We start from the raw sequence: 19,765 nt of genomic DNA, 5'->3' as shown, positions 1-19,765 counted from the left end.
GACAATTAAAAACCGATATCCCCTGCCTCTAATCCCAGAACTGCTGGGCCAAGTAAAAGAATCTCAAATTTACACTAAGTTGGATCTTAGAGGGGCGTACCATTGCGTAAGAGTTAAAAAGGGGGACGAATGGAAGACTGCCTTCCGCACTAAGTATGGGCTCTTCGAATATCAAGTGATGCCCTTTGGGCTCTGTAATGCCCCAGCAGCCTTTCAATATTTTATGAACGATGTCCTTCGAGAGCTGATCGATGTTTGTGTCGTCGTATATATTGACGATATCCTAGTGTACTCAGCTTCTAAGCAGAATCATGTGAAACACGTCCGCGCCGTACTTGAAAAACTCTGGCAACATAAGTTGTATGCTAAATTGGAAAAATGTTTCTTCCACGTTACAGAGGTCGAGTTTCTTGGTTTCGTTCTAACTCCATGTGGTGTTCGTATGGACTCAAGGAAGGTGGACGCTATCCTCAAATTGCCATCTCCAACTTCAATTAAAGGAGTTCAGAGTATGCTTGGATTTGCAAACTTCTATCGCAGATTCATCCCCGGCTTTTCACAATTGGTGCATCCCATCACATCCTTATTAGGAAAGAACAAACGCTTCCATTGGTCGGACGAAGCGGAAAAGGCCTTCCAAGACTTAAATGGAAAATTCACCTCAGCTCCAGTCCTAAAACACCCTCGCCCGGATCTCCCATACGTAGTAGAAACTGATGCTTCTAGTTTGGCGATGGGAGCAGTTCTTTCCCAGAAAGATCCAGAGACAGGTCAACTTCACCCAGTGGCCTTTTGATCGCGGAAATTCACGGCACCAGAACTGAACTATGCCTTAACCTATAAAGAGCTGCGGGCCATCAAGGCAGCATTCAAGGCTTGGCGGCATTATCTCCTAGGGGCCAGACACACCATTACTGTGATTACAGATCACCGAAATGTACAATACCTAAAGTCGGCCAAGGCTCAGTCTTCTCGTCAGATCCGATGGGCACTATTTTTTGCAGAATACGATTTCGTGATCACTTACCGACCTGGTTGCCGAAACGGCAAAGCTGATGCGCTGTCTCGCATAGGGATGGAAAAGCACATTCAAATCCGGATCCTGTACCCATCATCCCAGGAGGGAGAATCCTTGGAATCACTACCACATTGACCCTGGACGACATCCACAAGGAAATTCCATGCCTCCTGGATTCCAAGGCCTTACAAGACTGGTCGACCAAAAGTGAACACCATTCAGTCATCAATCATTTACCTTATTTCCAAGGACGTCTCTACTTGCCTAGTCAGGAGCTTCAAAAACAGGTAATCTCAAATTATCATGAGTCAATGGTAGAAGGTCACCCTGGAATTGCAAAAACAGAAGCCAAGATCAAGAGACATTTTTGTTGGCTGACATGGCGTAAAGATATCAAAGAATGTGTGCTTTCGTGCGGCATTTGTGCTCAGAACAAGGCCCAAAAAAAGAAACCACCTGGTCTACTTCAGCCTCTAGATGTACCACCTACACCCTGGCATATGTTGTCTCTTAATTTCATCACGGATCTGCCCCCCTGTAATGGTTTCAACACCATATTGGTGGTAGTGGACCTGTTTTCTAAAATGGCCCATTTCATTCAGTTAATAGGTTTGCCCTCCGCTTCAATATTGGCGAAAGAATTCCTAGAACAAATTGTTCGCATACATGGATTCCCCTCCGTCTTAGTCTTAAATCGGGGCAGTCAGTTTATCTCTCAATTTTGGAGAAAATGTTGTCAGTTGGCCCACATTGACGTAAGACTTTTGACCAGCCACCATCCCCAAACAGACGATCAAACCGAAAGAACCAACCAAACTCTGGAACAATATCTAAGGTGCAAGTTACATCAAACTGAAAGCAATTGGAAAGATATCTTTTGGATTACTGAGTATGCCTACAATAACTCTTTGCATTCCAGCACGGGGCAAACTCCATTCTATACAATTTATGGAATGCATCCACGAACCTCAGAACTCGACCCACCTCAACATTTAGAAATGCCTGCCGTAAGCAGCCTACATGCAACCATCACCCACGCTTTCAAAAGGGCAACAGAACATCTGAGGCAAGCTAAGGAGAGGTTCAGGAAATTTGCAGATCAACATAGGAGTGAAGCTCCGAAATACCAGATTGGAGATAAGGTTTGGTTAGCCTCCAGACATATACCACTAAAAGGAACCCACATGTTTAACCCCAGATATTTGGGACCATACACCATCAAGGCCATCATCAACCCTGTGGCAGTAAAACTGGAGTTAGCCCCGAACATGCAAGTCCATCCCTTATTTCACGTCTCCTTGTTGAAACCAGTACAACCAGGAACTCGGATAACGAAACCGCCAAAACCTGTTTTGGTAAATGGGGAACCAGAATTCGAGGTCAAAGACATTATAGACTCAAAGTGGGTCAGATCAAAACTTTTCTACCTAGTTGATTGGAAAGGCTATGGTCCGCAAGAAAGGTCATGGGAACCAAGTGACTTTGTTCATGCACCACGCCTAGTGAACCGTTTCCATTGAAACCACCCGACCAAACCCGGACCAGTGGGCCAAACCCCCTTGGGAGGGGCCTTGGGGGGGGAGTGCTGTCACGGTCCATGTCCCCAAGCATCAGGTGCGGACCGCACTGCCCGGGGTGTTGGGTCCTACCGGGGCCTTGAAGGCCCCAAGGAATCTTGCCGGGGCTTCCTGGACTCGGTCCTGGCGCCTTTGGCGCCAGGCTCATGCTGCCATCACCAACATGGCATGTTTCAGACCTGGAGAGGCACCTGCGAACCAATATGAGGCAGGGTGAAGGGATTATTGTGGTTGCCGGAACTACTTTAGCTGAGAACTACTTTCAGAAGACTATATAAGCCACACCCTTCATACAGAACACGCTTCGCGTTATTCTGCACTCCTGCAGCGTAACACTCACTGTGTCTGCAGCTCCAGGCCAGCCATCAGCCACGCCCATCCAGTTGTTTCGAGTTACCTGCAAAGAAGAGTGAGAAAGAAGAGCAGAACAAGATACTTACCAGTCTCTTCATCGCGGCCCCTTGGGAGTCCATGCTTCTTCAGAACTGAAAAGGAAAGAACATCAGATTAGCCTTGCAGACCACACACTCTTCATCGCAGTTCAGCGCCACACTAATACTTACCAGCGAACCATCGGAACATCATCACTCGATCTCCGCTTCATCTTCCAATTGGCGCTCCGGGACTGCCGCATCTGTAAAACAGAAAGAAGACATCAGGTTAGCAGAGCAGTGGGAAGGCCTCATTCTGATTTATAATCCTGCACGAGGCAGCTCTCACCTGAAGGCAGAAATCCTGACGGGCTCACAATTCTTCATCACACAGCCCTTGTTCATGAGATTCCGCACCTGCAGAATATAAAAACAGCAGGTTAGTCATGCAGAAAAACAGTATCGGGTGGAAAGACTTTTGCATAGCACTGGCGCAAATCTTACCTTGGGAAGCCAGCTACCAAGAACCTTGCTCCATCGTATGCACGAAGAGGGAATCTGAAAAGAAAGGTACAAAGTGAACTTTTGCAACTTCAACTCTTAGCTATCCATATCTTTGGAATAATACTTACCATAGAGTCACAGTTGTCTGGAACTTTCAATAGGATCAGTGAAGTAACTAGATCCTAGAACTACGACGCCCCCCTGCGAACAGTGGCAGGACGGAGAGCCCGCTATTCGTAACTCAAAGGTATGATATAGCGGGGGGGTGCAAGAGGACACCTCGGGAGGCGGAAGCCACCCTCATCCACATGGTTGGGTAACCTGTGATTTACCTTTCTAGGCAAGCCTGCTTTCGTATCGGAGGGGAGTACAAGACATCACTCACCACCAGATCATCCAGCTCTGTTTGGCGCCCCTGTGAAGATCAGGTGAGCGTAACACCTGCTCTGTGGGCCACCTACAGGTGCCCAAAAACATACACTAGGGGCACAGGGTTGCACCTCTACCCATGGGTGCCATAAGGGTATCCCATGGGTCTGTTCACCAAAACCAAAGGAGAGAGCTGCACCGCCAGGAGTCCCACATGAACTTGTGCGCGGAAAACACGACAGAACACACGATAAAAAGCTGTAAAGGACAAGGATACGGAGGCCCTGTCCCTCCGATGTATTTCCAGCATCACAGTCGCCCCCCCAGACTGAGGTTAGGGTGCCTAATGTCCCACGAGATAGACACCCTCATCCATACGGTCAACATACCTTCTGGAAAGGCCATCTGCATTATCGTGACTCTTCCCTGGTCTATGCTCCATGGTGAAGTCTAGCCCTTGCAGGCTAATAGACCACATGAGCAGTTTCGGGTTCTCACCCTTCATCTGCATAAGCCACTTCAGGGGCTTATGATCGGTTTGGACCTTGAAGGTAGACCTGGTAAGGTAGGGTCTAAAACGCCTAAGTCTCCAAACTATACTAAAACATTCCTTTTCAAGAGTAGCCCACCTAAGTTCCCTAACCTTAGGTTGTCCACTGATGAATATGATCAGATGTTCTATTTCTTCGTCATCTAACTGGGACAAGACAGCTCCAATTCCGGTGTCACAGGCGTCAGTTTGAACGATGAAGGGCTTGCTGTAATCGGGCGCACACAACACAGGTGCCCTACACAGACTTTCTTTCAAGCCATCAAAGGCCCTCTGACAGTCTTCAGTCCAATTAACCTTCCTAGGCTCTTTGGGTGAAGTCAGAGCTGTCAGGGGTGCAGCTATGGTTCCATAGTCTGCCATGAAATTACCATAATACAAAGTGAGGCCCAAAAAGGCTCTCTCCTGGGTTTGGGTAGTGGGAGTCTCCCAGTCATGTACATCCTGTACTTTACTGGGGAGAGGTTGGATTTGACCCCCTCTTACCTCATGACAAAGATACGTGACTTTCTCCTGAGCTATCTGGTGGCCTTGATAGTGAGGTTAGCCCTTCTCAAGGCCTGCAACACCTTATCCAGATGTGTCAAATGCTCTTCCCAGGTGGAACTGTAGACGGCAATGTCGTCTAAGTAAGCCACACAAAAGGTTCCAGCCCACTGAGCGCATGGTTGACCAATCTCTGGAAGGTGGCAGGGGCATTCTTCAACCCAAAAGGTATGACTCTAAACTGGTAGAATCCCTCAGGTGTTGAGAACGCTGTCTTTCCCTTGGCATGGTCCGTCAGAGCTATTTGCCAATAACCTGAGGTAAGGTCAAAGGTGCTCACAAATTTGCCAGCACCTATGATGTCCACGAGCTCATCAGCCCGGGGCAATGGGTGCGCGTCTGTTTTGGTGACTGAATTGTCTCCTCGGTAGTCCACACAAAACCTCCAATCCTTGCTACCTGCCTGGTAACTTGCCTTGGGGACAAGGACCACTGTACTGGACCAGGGACTGGTTGAGGGTTCAATAACACCCAGATCCAATATCTTGGCGACCTAAGCCTGGATGTGGTTCTTAACTGTATCTGACATATGGTAGCACCTGCTTTTGACAGGCACACTGTCACCAGTGTCAATCTCGTTGTCATGATCTCTGCTTCCAAAAGGTCAGGGTTTTCCCAACTCCCTTGGAAGCAGATCCATAACCCAGGTTTCGAGTGCCAACCAGTCCCAATTGGGACCTTTTGGACCCAGTCCTGGCCCCAGTGGCACCAGGCTCATAAATATGCCCAGTCCCAGCGCTGGAAGCGCCGGGCTCATAATGCTTGGGTGGACTTACCTGCAGCAGACCATGCTGCTTACTTGCCTGCAAGTTGAGCCTCTGATCCTCTTCTGTTTGGAACTACTTTTCCTGTTGGGTGGGGCAGGAGCCACTCCCTAGATTCAGAACACTGGAACTCTTCTGGAAAGCAGGAACTCTTTTCTTACCTAGGCGTGGCTGTGGAAGGAGACACCTAAGCACTACAGGAGGCTATTTAAACCACACCCGATGGATGAATCTTGCTTTGCGTTATTCTGCATCCTCTGCAGCAGAACGCTCATCGTGTCTTCTGCATCTGATCCTGGGCCTAAGGAAAAAGGCTTACCATCCTGAATCCAGTCTTCAGCAACACCTATAAAGACAAGAAAGAACAGGTTAGCATTACGGTCTTCAGTGACAGCTCTTCACTTACCTGGTCCATCGGCTGTCACCAACGCCTCGCGCTGCATTCCGGCATCTGAAAGACAAAGGCTTACCTACTCTTCGTGCGCTCCGGAGGTCTTCACACTGCATTCCGGCATCTGAAAGACAAAAGCTTACCAACTCTTCGCACGCTCCGGAGGCCTTCGGCGCTGCATCCCGCATCTGAAAGACAAAACAAGGTGCGTTTAAAGACATTGGGGAACTTTAATACTCACGTGCCATTACTCCTTTCCACATCTAACCCAGTGGGTATTCCGGCACCCTGCAGCCGCTCCGAACTTGTACCTGCAAAATAAAAAGACAGTTAGAGCGCATCGTGAAGCAGGCAACAAGCGCTTACTTACGTGCTTCCAGGCGCTTCTATTCATCACACGGGCTCCATCTTCAACTCACTTCAGCCCGTCATCCGCCATCGCCGGAACCCTGCAAAACAAGAGACATCATTACTAAAGACTTTAAAGACATTAGAATTACTCGAAACTTACCGTTCGTGCAGTAAACGACGGACAGCAGTCCTCTGAAGTCAAGAGGCCTGCTCCCCTTATCCAGTGAAGAAACTGGTTACAGCACCCTGCCCCGAGGCAGATGGAGAGCACAGCGTTCACTTACCTAAGGTGAGAGCGTTAACCTTTGGGGTTCTACAGGAGAAGAGAAAGGGAAGAAGAGAGAGACATTCAATAACCCAGTTCCTTAATCCCATATTTTCTATCTGCAGACATCTTACCCTTCGAGTCAGACATACAGCTCACAGAGGTCCAGCCCAAAGAGCCAGCCGTGTGTTACACATCACCTTTGAAGATACGGTATACGCCCAGTCAAGACCGGCGCCTCTACGGGAATCAGGTGAGCGTTACAGAACGCAAAGCCTACCACAAAACTCCCGTCCAGGCGCTATGGAAACCTCGGATACCGACCAGCTAGCCCAGTTACTTGGGGAACTAAGGGCAGAAGTGCATGCAGCCTGTCAGGAAACGAACGCTCTAAGAAGGGAACTGATTATTTCCAAGGAGCGAACAGATGATCTCGCTAGACAATTGCTACAGTCACAAGCCGGACAGACCCCGTTACCCGCATCTGGGGGAAATCTTCCTTCTACATCCTCTATGAATCCAGTGCAGATCAACCTACCTGGGAATGTACCTCTGGCTCCGCCCGAACGATTTTCTGGTGACCCAAAGAGGTTTGCAGTATTTATCAATCAGTGCCGGTTGCATTTCTTATGCCGGCCAGCAGCCTTTCCAACTGATCAAGCTAAAGTAGCTTTCGTGCTTTCGTACCTTAGTGGCAATGCGGCAGACTGGTCGATCCCTCTAGTAAATCAAGATGATCCGGTCCTCCATGATTTTCAAGCTTTTCAGCTCAGTATGGAAAAACTGTTCGCAAGACATTCACAGGGGCAGGCCTTGGACAATGAGCTTCTTTCGTTGCAACAAGGTAATCAAGACCTTTTGGCTTATATTGCGTCTTTCAACAGACTGATAGTGGAAACTCAATGGCCTGAGGACAAAAGGATTACGCTGTTTTATAGAGGTCTACGTGGAGAGCTCAAAGATGTGTTAGCCCAAGTAGTGAATCCCCCACAAGATTGTTCGGACTATATAGACTTAGTCGTTCAAATAGATCACAGACTGCAGAACAGGAAGGCCGATCGTTCCAAGTTTGATGCTCGAGTATTTTCCAAACCGCCTTCCAAAGGAGTAGACTCCGGGGAACCCATGCAAATAGGGGGTCTGAAAGGTCCTCTAACACAAAAGGAGCGGGAAAGGAGAAAGCAGTTGCAATTATGCCTCTATTGCGGAAACTCAGGGCACTTTCTTCGAGACTGTCCGGTGAAACCTGCCAAGAAGGCAGTAGGAGCTGCAGTTACCAAAGTTACAAACTCTGAGCAGCGAAACGACCTCGCCCGACAAGAATAGAGGTCCTCTTGCCGAGCGTGAAAACCAGTTCCGTGACCTCGCATTTCATGATACCTATGGTCCTCATTAGCCCTGATAATCCGGATCGATTACATGCAATTGAAGCTTACATCGACAGCGGTGCCATCGGCAATTATGTGGATCATGAAATGGTTTTGAGGATGAATCTAACTCTTTGTCCCAAGGCTGTAAAGGACGTCATTACTACGGTGGATGGTACGGAGATAGCCTCCGGGCCAGTAACGCATACCACTCAAGAGGTGACGCTAGTAAGTCAAGATGGACACCATGAGAAATCTTCGATGTGATCAAGGCCCCTCAGTTTCAGATTATTCTAGGAATACCTTGGTTAGAGAAACACAATCCTCTGATCGATTGGCGAGCAAGAACGGTCCAGTTTCCAGAATGTGTCTCTACTTGTCACCCTCCACCTGGTGTTGCACTGGCAGCAATTTCTTCTGAGACTCCCCAGTTACCTCCCGAATACCTAGAATACCAAGATGTTTTCAGGAAGGATCAGGCTAACTCTCTACCTCCTCATAGGTCTTATGACTGCCAGATAGACCTGATACCTGGATCTACTCCTCCTTGTAGTAGAATTTATGCCCTCACCGAGCCTGAGAACCTTCACCTTCGACAATACCTGGATCAATACCTGGCAAATGGGTTTATTCGTCCTTCCAAGTCCCCTGCTTCTTCAGCTTTGTTTTTCGTTCCAAAAAAGGAAGGAGACCTTAGAACTTGTATAGATTATCGCTCCCTGAACCAGATCACCGTTAAGAAAAGATATCCGTTACCTTTGATCCCTGAACTCCTGGACCAAGTCAGAAAAGCATGCATATATACAAAGCTGCATCTTAGAGGAGCTTACCACTTGGTACGAGTAAAAGAGGGCGATGAATGGAAGACGGCCTTCCGCACCAAGTATGGGCTATTTGAATATCAGGTCATGCCCTTCGGACTTTGCAATGCCCCGGCCGCCTTTCAATATTTTATGAACGATGTCCTCAGAGAGCTCATAGATGTGTGTGTTGTTGTTTACATTGACGACATCCTCGTTTATTCTTCATCGGAATCTGAACATCGGAAACACGTGAAAATGGTCCTTGAAAGATTGCGTCAACACAAACTTTTCGCTAAATTGGAAAAATGTGTTTTCAACGTGACTGAAGTTGAATTCTTGGGATTCATATTATCACCTGCCGGAGTGCGTATGGATTCAAAGAAGATCGATGCAGTTCTCAAATGGCCATCACCATCCTCCGTAAAAGGTGTGCAAAGCATGTTAGGCTTCGCTAACTTTTACCGCAGGTTTATCCCCAAATTCTCTCGAATAGTCCAGCCCATCACTGCCTTGTTAAAGGAAAACAAACGTTTTGAATGGACTACCGAGGCGGAACAAGCTTTCCAGGATTTGAAGACTAAATTTATCTCTGCACCAATCTTAAAACACCATCGCCCTGAACTCCCCTACATCGTGGAAACTGATGCTTCAAGCCTTGCCATGGGGGCGGTTCTATCACAAAAGGACCCGGTAACCAATCAGTTGCATCCCGTGGCATTTTGGTCCCGCAAATTCTCGCCTCCTGAAATCAATTACACGATTACTGACAAGGAACTTCTGGCTATCAAGTCTGCCTTTAAGGCTTGGCGGCATTATCTGCTGGGGGCCCGACACACCGTTACTGTGATTACGGATCACCGAAACCTGCAATATTTGAAAACCGCAAAAGCCCAATCCTCTAGACAACTCCGTTGGGCATTATTCTTTGCCGAGTTTGACTTCATAATTACCTATCGACCTGGTACAAAGAACGGTAAAGCTGATGCCCTTTCTCGGATGGGAGTGGAAGAACACTTGATCAACCCTAAACCTGTACCAATCATTCCCGAACAAAGAATTCTGGGTGTAATCGCCACAGAAACCATAGAGGAAGTTAAGGATAAAGCCAGGCAACTTGTAACTCCAGCAGACATACAGAATTGGCATCTGCAGGGAAAGGACTTTGCAGTAAAGGACAACTTATTGTATTTCCAAGAACGATTATACCTACCCAGCACAGATTTACAGAAAAAAGTAATCTCTTGTTATCACGATTCTTTAATGGAAGGACATCCCGGTATGGCCAAGACCTCAGAAAAGATCAAGCGCTACTTCTGGTGGCCGTCTTGGAAAAAAGATATCAGAGACTTTATAATGTCCTGTGGAGTATGCGCCCAAAACAAGAGTCAAAAGGAAAGACCAGCAGGCCTCTTACGCCCTATTGACATCCCACCTCGCCCTTGGCATACGCTTTCTATGGACTTCATCACCGATCTACCTCCATGCTCCGGATACAATACGATTCTAGTAATCGTGGACTTATTCTCCAAGATGGCGCATTTCATTCCGCTCAAAGGCTTGCCAACAGCAGCAACTCTGGCCCGAGAATTTCTCGAAAACATCGTCCGACTGCACGGTTTTCCTTCGGTTCTAATTTCGGATCGAGGTAGTCAATTTATTTCTCATTTTTGGCGAAGTTGCTGTCGGTCGGCTCAAATTGATGTGAGACTATCGACCAGTCACCACCCTCAGACCGACGGACAAACCGAGAGGACCAATCAAACTCTGGAACAGTATTTACGCTGCATGCTGCAACAAACTGAAAAAACTTGGAAAGACATCCTTTGGATAGCCGAATATGCCTACAATAACTCTGTCCATTCGGGAACTGGGAAAACCCTGTTTTTTCTTTTGTATGGCAGTCACCCTCGAACCTCGGAGTTGGATCCCCTCCAAGATCTTGAAACACCAGCAGTAGACTACCTGCATTCTACAATCACCCAAGCCTTTAAGGAAGCTGTTTCTCACCTTCAAAGGGCTAAAGAACAATACAAGAAAGGAGCAGATCAACATCGGAAGGAAGCCCCTCAATATCAAGTAGGGGATCAAGTCTGGTTATCCACCAAATATCTACCTCTAAAAGGGCCACGCACATTCAACCCAAGATACCTTGGTCCCTATTCCATCACTACCATAGTAAACCCAGTAGCGGTCAAGTTGGACTTGCCCCCGCACATGAAGATACATCCGGTCTTCCACGTCTCTCTATTAAAACCCGTGCAACCTCAAACCCGACTAACTAAATCTCCAAAACCTATCCTAGTTGATGGAGAACTCGAGTTTGAAGTCAAAAGCATTCTGGACTCCAAGATCTCCAAATCTAAACTATTTTACCTAATTGACTGGAAAGGCTACGGCCCCCAAGAGAGATCCTGGGAACCTGCTGAATATGTCCACGCTCCTCGCCTAATCAAAAGATTTCACCGAACATTTCCTGACAAGCCAAAACCCCCGGAGAAGCCCGGTTTGGGAGGGGCCTTGAGGGGGGGTACTGTCATGATCTCTGCTTCCAAAAGGTCAGGGTTTTCCCAACTCCCTTGGAAGCAGATCCATAACCCAGGTTCCGAGTGCCAACCAGTCCCAAATGGGACCTTTTGGACCCAGTCCTGGCGCCAGTGGCACCAGGCTCATAAATATGCCCAGTCCCAGCGCTGGAAGCGCCGGGCTCATAATGCTTGGGTGGACTTACCTGCAGCAGACCATGCTGCTTACTTGCCTGCCAGTTGAGCCTCTGATCCTCTTCTGTTTGGAACTACTTTTCCTGTTGGGTGGGGCAGGAGCCACTCCCTAGATTCAGAACACTGGAACTCTTCTGGAAAGCAGGAACTCTTTTCTTACCTAGGCGTGGCTGTGGAAGGAGACACCTAAGCACTACAGGAGGCTATTTAAACCACACCCGATGGATGAATCTTGCTTTGCGTTACTCTGCATCCTCTGCAGCAGAACGCTCATCGTGTCTTCTGCATCTGATCCTGGGCCTAAGGAAAAAGGCTTACCATCCTGAATCCAGTCTTCAGCAACACCTATAAAGACAAGAAAGAACAGGTTAGCATTACGGTCTTCAGTGACAGCTCTTCACTTACCTGGTCCATCGGCTGTCACCAACGCCTCGCGCTGCATTCCGGCATCTGAAAGACAAAGGCTTACCTACTCTTCGTGCGCTCCGGAGGTCTTCACACTGCATTCCGGCATCTGAAAGACAAAAGCTTACCAACTCTTCGCACGCTCCGGAGGCCTTTGGCGCTGCATCCCGCATCTGAAAGACAAAACAAGGTGCGTTTAAAGACATTGGGGAACTTTAATACTCACGTGCCATTACTCCTTTCCACATCTAACCCAGTGGGTATTCCGGCACCCTGCAGCCGCTCCGAACTTGTACCTGCAAAATAAAAAGACAGTTAGAGCGCATCGTGAAGCAGGCAACAAGCGCTTACTTACGTGCTTCCAGGCGCTTCTATTCATCACACGGGCTCCATCTTCAACTCACTTCAGCCCGTCATCCGCCATCGCCGGAACCCTGCAAAACAAGAGACATCATTACTAAAGACTTTAAAGACATTAGAATTACTCGAAACTTACCGTTCGTGCAGTAAACGACGGACAGCAGTCCTCTGAAGTCAAGAGGCCTGCTCCCCTTATCCAGTGAAGAAACTGGTTACAGCACCCTGCCCCGAGGCAGATGGAGAGCACAGCGTTCACTTACCTAAGGTGAGAGCGTTAACCTTTGGGGTTCTACAGGAGAAGAGAAAGGGAAGAAGAGAGAGACATTCAATAACCCAGTTCCTTAATCCCATATTTTCTATCTGCAGACATCTTACCCTTCGAGTCAGACATACAGCGCACAGAGGTCCAGCCCAAAGAGCCAGCCGTGTGTTACACATCACCTTTGAAGATACGGTATACGCCCAGTCAAGACCGGCGCCTCTATGGGAATCAGGTGAGCGTTACACTCGTGCCTACACCACGGTGTAAGGCCGGGTGTCAGTGAGAACAGAGAGGCATACTGCCAGAGCAACGTCCTGCAGGCCTTCTGCTGCTCTGTCCTCAGATCGGGAGAGAGATGTACTCCCTCCACTGAGCCATTCTGAGGGTTGCTATGCAGAAAATCAGGAAGGGGCTCACTCTCATCCTCTTCTTGCTCTGAAGCTAGCAAGAGACAGGAGACTTCGGCCCGCCTGTGGAAAGGCTTGAGAGGCTCCCATGTCAAGCAGATAATTGACCTAGCCCATCTTGGAGATTATCCTGAACTGTCCAGTCCATTTATCTGCCAAAGCCTGAGGCTTGGTAGGCTCCATCACAAGGACCTCCTGTCCCTGAGTCCAATCCACCTGCGATGCTTTAAGGTCATGACAGTACTTATTCAATTCCTGTCTGGCCTTGAGATTCGCTGTTGCCTGACCCATCATCTGTGTTATCCTCCGTCTGAGGCCTAACACATAGTCTCCCATTTGCTTGGCGGGACCCCCAACCTTCTCTGATTAAGGCAGGGGGCCCCCTCACAGGATGTCCAAAGAGTAACTCAAAGGGGCTGAAACCAACACCCTCTTGAGATACCTCTCTGTTACCAAACAGCAGGCATGGCAGGAGAAGATCCCACTTCTTCCTTAGGGGCTCTTCCAAAGCGCCTAGCATGCCCTTGAGAGTTTTGTTAAATCTCTCAACCAGACCGTTGGTCTGGGGGTGGTAATAGGTGGAGAACTTATAGGTTACCCCGCACTCTTTCCACATGGGTTTCATGTAACTAGACATGAAGTTGGATCCTCTATCAGAGTCAACCTCCTTATGAAATCCAACATGGGTGAAAATGCCCAGGAGAGCCCTGTCAACCACCTTGGCAGTAATAGTCCGAAGGGTTATAGCCTCAGGGTACCTGGTAGCATGATCGACCAAGACTATGATGAACCAATGTCCACCTGACGTTGGAGGGTCAAGGGGACCGAAGATGTCGATGCCCACCCTCTAAAATGGTGTGCCAACCACTGGCAATGGCTGCAGTGGGGCAATGACACTGCCTCCAGTCTTGCCAGACAACTGACACGTTGGGCAGGTCCTGCAGTGGGACTCTACTTCTACTCCCTTCCGGGGCCAGTAGAAATGGGCAGAGAGCCTCTGCTTAGTCTTCTTGGTACTAAGATGACCAGCTAAGGGCACCTCATGCGCCAACTGCAGTAGGAAGGGCCTGTAAACCTGAGATATCACCAACCTCTTGAGGGCACCAGGTTCAGGCTTGGTGGGCTCACTAACAAGGAGCTCACCCTCCCAATAAATCCGGAATGTCCCAGGCACTTCTCCTTGTGCCTGGGACAGGGCCTGTTTCCTCAGACCCTCGAGAGAGTGGCACTCTCTCTGTCCCCTACAGAAGTCCCGGGAGGGTCCCCCTTCAGCTAACAAGCATTGAAGGTCGGAATGATCCTCCAACTTGAGAGCCTCTCCCACAGGAAAGTCTTCTGGCTCTTCTCCCACAGGAGTTGAGACGGGATTCACCCCTGGACCCAGCCCGTCCGGAGCATGGATCCCAACCTCAGGTAGAGAGTAGGGATAGTTGTGGAACAATGAGTTACTCGACTATAGTCTTAATTTGCATAGTTAGTGATCATGGTATCTAAGATATCCAAAAATTCTTCCTTGAAACACAGAAGATAATCTAAGGGAATAGGCAAAAATATAGAGCTAATGTTATAAATAATTTCGTTTATTGAAAGAAAGAAGGAAATCATTTTTCAAAAAAATCAAGATGAACAAGTTGCCATGCAGTTTTGGTGAAAACAAGGTGCATATAAAAATTAGAGCACAAGGATTGGACAGTTAAATGAAACACAAACAGAATATTAAGTACATACAAGCAGAGGTAAAAATTAACAGGTCTGAATGAAACACAAACCAAATGAAAAATGAATAAATACATTTGTGCAAAAGTGTAGATTAACTTCACAGGTCTGCCTACGTAAGCTTTTCACATTTATTCATGTCAAAAGAAAGGTCTCAAAATGATGTTGTTTCAAAAAGGTTGAGGTTTCAACAAAGAGAGACCTAATTACGTTTTGGTGGGCCACCTGTAGGGCTGTTGATGTCAAAAACGCCTTCCTCGGGGTAAAGTGAGAAGTAAGAGTCCCTGCAGGGAGGCAGACAAACGAAAGATACTTTCTTAAGTTGACAGGGTACGTAAACAAATTCTTCAGAGGATATAACATGACTACTAATTCAACTTGTCCAGAAAAGGAACCTTTCCCAAATCAATGTGGGGGGAATCTTTTAGACAAGGTTTCCTGACGCAAAAATCACCTTACTGCCAGCTAGGGGCACAGGCGCCTAGTGAGAGATCAAAGCCAGTACTCATCTGTGAAACCTATAAATCAAAGTATATGAGTTTAGGTTTGAACTCAAGACTAGAGTTTGAAAGAATGTAGGAGGGGGACAGGCATATGCCTACCCTTGTAGAAATGCTGCTGTGGTACCCATAAAGTGATGGGATCCTAACGTGGTGGGTTCGCCATCGGGAACCAATCTTGAAAGTAGTTGTGTTGCAGTATCCAAACTGGTAAATGAACTTGTATTGATGCTACACACTCAAAGGCATAACAAAATGCAGAACATGGAAGAACAGTGCTTACTTATCCGACTTGGCTTGGTGAAGTGGAAACAGTTATACTAGAAACCTGCCAAATATCTGGTACCGGGTAGATGAACGTGGGCAGGTTCCATATGTAATTTAGGAAACCTACGGGGAAAGCAAATAGAACCCCTTTAGAGTGTAGCTAATGGTAAATAAAGAGTTCTGTGAAAAGTTCCAAACAAATGGAATTGAATGGCGCAGGGGGCCCAGCACTCTGCATGCACAAACGTGTGAGAGTGAAAGTGCAAAGCAAAAGTCAGGTGCCGTGCCGTGTGTCCCCGCAGGGTAGCCTGAGTACTTACCCACGGCCTTGAAGGAGGTGAGCTAAGCGAAGGACGCTGTAGCCGTGGAACTGGTATGCACAGGAGCCACGCACAGTGTATGTGCTGAAACGGCTCCTGCAGATGTAATGGGTAGTGAGCGGCAACGCCCACTTAGGATGCGTAGTGCTGGTTGCGTGACGTAGCTGGTTCTAATAGGTTGCAGGCAGAATGCTAGTGTTCATGCGAGCCTGATAGGTATACTGACCCCTTTCTTCCACACACAGTTTCAGAATACAGTCATATCCAGTTTGAGGCACTCTGCTTAACAAACACTTAGCCCAATCTATCTTATCAACATCATGAATTGCACAAGCCATTTCAAACACTTCAATCCATTGGAGGATATAAGAAGCCTCCGCATACACACCAACCAAATCTTTCATAAACTTGGTTGCTGGGGACCTGACACACTCAACTGGTTTAGCTGATGTCTCCACTCAAGCTTTCTCTAACTGGATTCGCTGCTATTCAGTGTCCTTGTCTTTGAGTTCAAGATCCCTATTCTTTTTTTTGATCAAAGACTTTATTGATTTTAAACATAGGAAAACAACTTAACAGTACATGCATCTCTCTGTGTATCAGGGCTGGGAGCAAGGGAGCAGTCATACAAAACATTTTCAAGAGGAGGGTCAGGAGAGGAGGGAGAAGCAGGTAAAAAACTAAAAACAACAAAAAAGAGGAAAGAAGAGAGAAGAAAAGAAAAGTCTTGATAACTGGACTGCCGTCTAGTGGTCCGTCAGACTTTGCCAAAGCAGGAGTTACTCGTGGCACAATCAGTATGTTTCTGGCTCGCTTCATTCAGCATCATGCAGCCCTGTCCATTCCTAGCGTCTGCCGTGGCACACCTGCCTTCTAGCTGGCGTCTTCCCAGCGGCTCCATATTTTGTTCGCTTTTTGCGGGCAGCCCCTTGCAGCATATACCCGATGTTCCATGTCAGCGCAGATGTCCACATCCACGACCCATTGGTCGTAGTCCGGAGTGCGTTCTGCGCCCCACAGTTGTGCTATATTCCGCCTGAGCACAGCCGTTGCAGTGGAGCAGAGTATCTTTTCATACCGGGACAGGTCGGTTTCATTAGAGATCCCCAGAAGGAGATGTTTTGGGCATCTGTCTATTGTCTTGCCTATAACACTGGATAGTTTGTCACAGCATTTCTGCCAGAGTTGTTGGATATTATTGCATTCCCATAGGATATGGAAGAATGTGCCTTCCTCACGCTTGCATCGCAGGCAGCGTGCGTCTGTCGTCTTCCCCCAGCGGAAAAGGGTGACTCTTGGGTAGTAGACGCGGTGCAGGATCTTTAGTTGGACCAGCCTGAGTCTTGAAGAAATGGTTACCTCGCGCGGGTACATTAGGGCCTCCACCCAGTCTTCCGGCTGGAGCGGTCCCACGTCCCGTTCCCATTTGGTCTTCAGGCTGGTCAGTTCTGGTGTCGCAAAGGATGTAATCACATTGTACATGGTGGAGGTGACTTTCCATTTCACCTGGTCCGACACCATATTGCATTCAAGGGGGGAGCTTTCCGGTATGTTCCGTATGTTTTGTTGGTGGGTACTCCACGCATGTTGCAATTGTGTGTGGTGGTATCTTTCTGTGGCTGGGAGGGAAAATTCCTATTGCAATGTTTCAAATGGTGCAAGTTTGTCCTCCCGCAGCACAGCCCCGACGGTGGTGATTCCTCGTTGGACCCATTCGGCCCATCTAGGTAGCTTTTGTATTTCAGGAAGATGGCAATTGTTCCATAGGGGTTGGGCCAGTGTCAGTTTCCCATCCCATCCTAGGTGTCGGTGTACCTCTTTCCATATTCTCACATTGTGTGTCGCTATATCTGGTTTCGGTGGGCGACCCAGGCTTCCGTAGAGATGTTCTAACGGTGCTGTTGTGTTGTGGGGGTTAATTGCCTTGATGTGCGGAAGTGTCCCATCTCCATGCAACATATCATTGACCACTGTCAGCTGGCCGGCCAGTAGTATGATTGCAGCCCGGGTAGTCCAATCCCTCCTTCCCATACGGACCTTTGGAGCGTGGAGAGAGCGATCCGCGGATGCGCCCATCCCCATAGCAGTTTTCTGAGGATGCATTCGAGCTTATGGAATTCTTGCTGCGGGATATATAGAGGGGCATTTTGCAGGATGTACAAGAATTTGGGGAGGGCAATCATTTTGAATAGTGCAGCTCTACCCAACAATGTCAATGGCAATGAGATCCAGTTGCGGGTGTCTTCTGCGAATCTTGTTACGAGTGGGGCAAGGTTCAGGGATGTATAGTCTGCAAGTTGCTGCGTGATACGTATCCCAAGATATTTGAACTGCTCCATTTCGATCTGGTAGGGGCTGTTCATTGCACTGGTTGCAGGCGCATCCCCTATAGGGAATAGGATGGATTTGGCCCAGTTCACTCGTAGGCCACTGAATGCCCCATATTGCTCCAGTATGCTCGTAACTCTGGGACAGGAATTGGCTGGGTCCTTCAGATAGATGAGCAGGTCATCAGCATAGAGTGATACTCTGTCCTCCCAGGTTGCTGACCAGCGGAAGCCTTCCCAGGCAGGTGTGTTTCTCAGGAGAATTGCCAGGGGTTCTATTGCGATCGCAAAGATCATGGCTGACAGTGGGCAGGCCTGCCTCGTTCCTCTCCCCAGCCCAAAGGGATCTGATTGCCATCCATTGATCCTGGTTCTGGCGGTTGGACAGTTGTATAGTAGGCGTACCCAGCTTATGAAGTTCTCGCCAAAGCCCATACGGTGCATTATGACCCAGATGCCTCCCATCTCACTGAGTCGAAGGCCTTTTGAAAGTCAATTGCAAGTAAGGCTAAGGGGCCTTGTATGCTGTGGGCTCTTTCCAGGGCTGAGTATATTCTGTAAAGGTTCATGCGTGTTGATCTCTGTGGCATGAAGCCACACTGGTCCGGGTGTATCAGAGAGGGAATGACCTGTTGGAGGCGGTCTGCTAGTATTTTGGCCAGTATCTTTGTTTCGCTGTTGATAAGTGAGATAGGCCTGTCTGAACTGCAGGTTTCGGGGGGTTTGTCCGGTTTGGGTATCGCTATTATCGTTGCTTCACGTAGGTCAGGTGAGAGAATGCCCTTTTCACGTGCATACTGGTACATCCGTAACAGGTGCGGAGCGATCACATTGGTCCCCACCTTCCGCCATAGCTCGATCGGGAAGCCGTTGGGACCTGGGGATTTGCCGGTTTGGAGGCTGGATATGGCGCTTAGAATCTCGTCCTCCGTGACGTCTATCTCCAGTAGTTCCTGCTGCGCCGCATTTAAGGTAGGGATGGCTATTTCCTCCATGATCGAGGCATCCATTCGAGTCCTGGGTACCTCATAGAGTTCTGCGTAATACTCTGCAAAGCCTTGTGTTATGTCCTGGTCCATTACACAAGTGTTTTGCTCTCCTGTCTCCAGCCGCCAGACATGGCTGCGCCCTTGCTCTTTCCTTTCCAGCCATGCCAGCATCTTCCCAGCTTTGTCTCCCGTTTCATAGATTCTCGCTCGCATCGCAGTATGTGCGTGCCTTGCATTATCCATTGCTGTATTTTGGAGCTTCTTTTGTGCTCGAAGCAGGGTGCGATTTGTGTCCGGTGTGTCTTCGCTTATGTGCTTTTCCTCTGCCTGCTTCACTTGCTGTTCTGCTTCAAGTATCTTGCTAAGATGCTTTCTTTTTTGGGCAGTCGTCCATGATATTAGCTCGCCCCTTAGCACTGATTTGTAGGCTTCCCACAGTGTCTCAGGGTTAGAAGCAGACTGTGTATTAAGCTCAAAGTATGTGTTTGTGCTCTCCTGGAGTTTATCCCCTAGCTCGGGGTCCCCCAGGTAGTAGTTATTTAGTCGCCAGCTCGGCGGGGGAATCGGCCTGGATGTTGTGATTTTCAGTTTAAGCGGGGAGTGGTCAGATATGCCTCTA

The sequence above is a fragment of the Ambystoma mexicanum genome, chromosome 11 (assembly GCF_040938575.1).
Source record: "Ambystoma mexicanum isolate Mex_15411 chromosome 11, UKY_AmexF1_1, whole genome shotgun sequence".
NCBI classification, from domain to species: domain Eukaryota; kingdom Metazoa; phylum Chordata; class Amphibia; order Caudata; family Ambystomatidae; genus Ambystoma; species Ambystoma mexicanum.
This window is presented reverse-complemented; position numbering follows the sequence as displayed.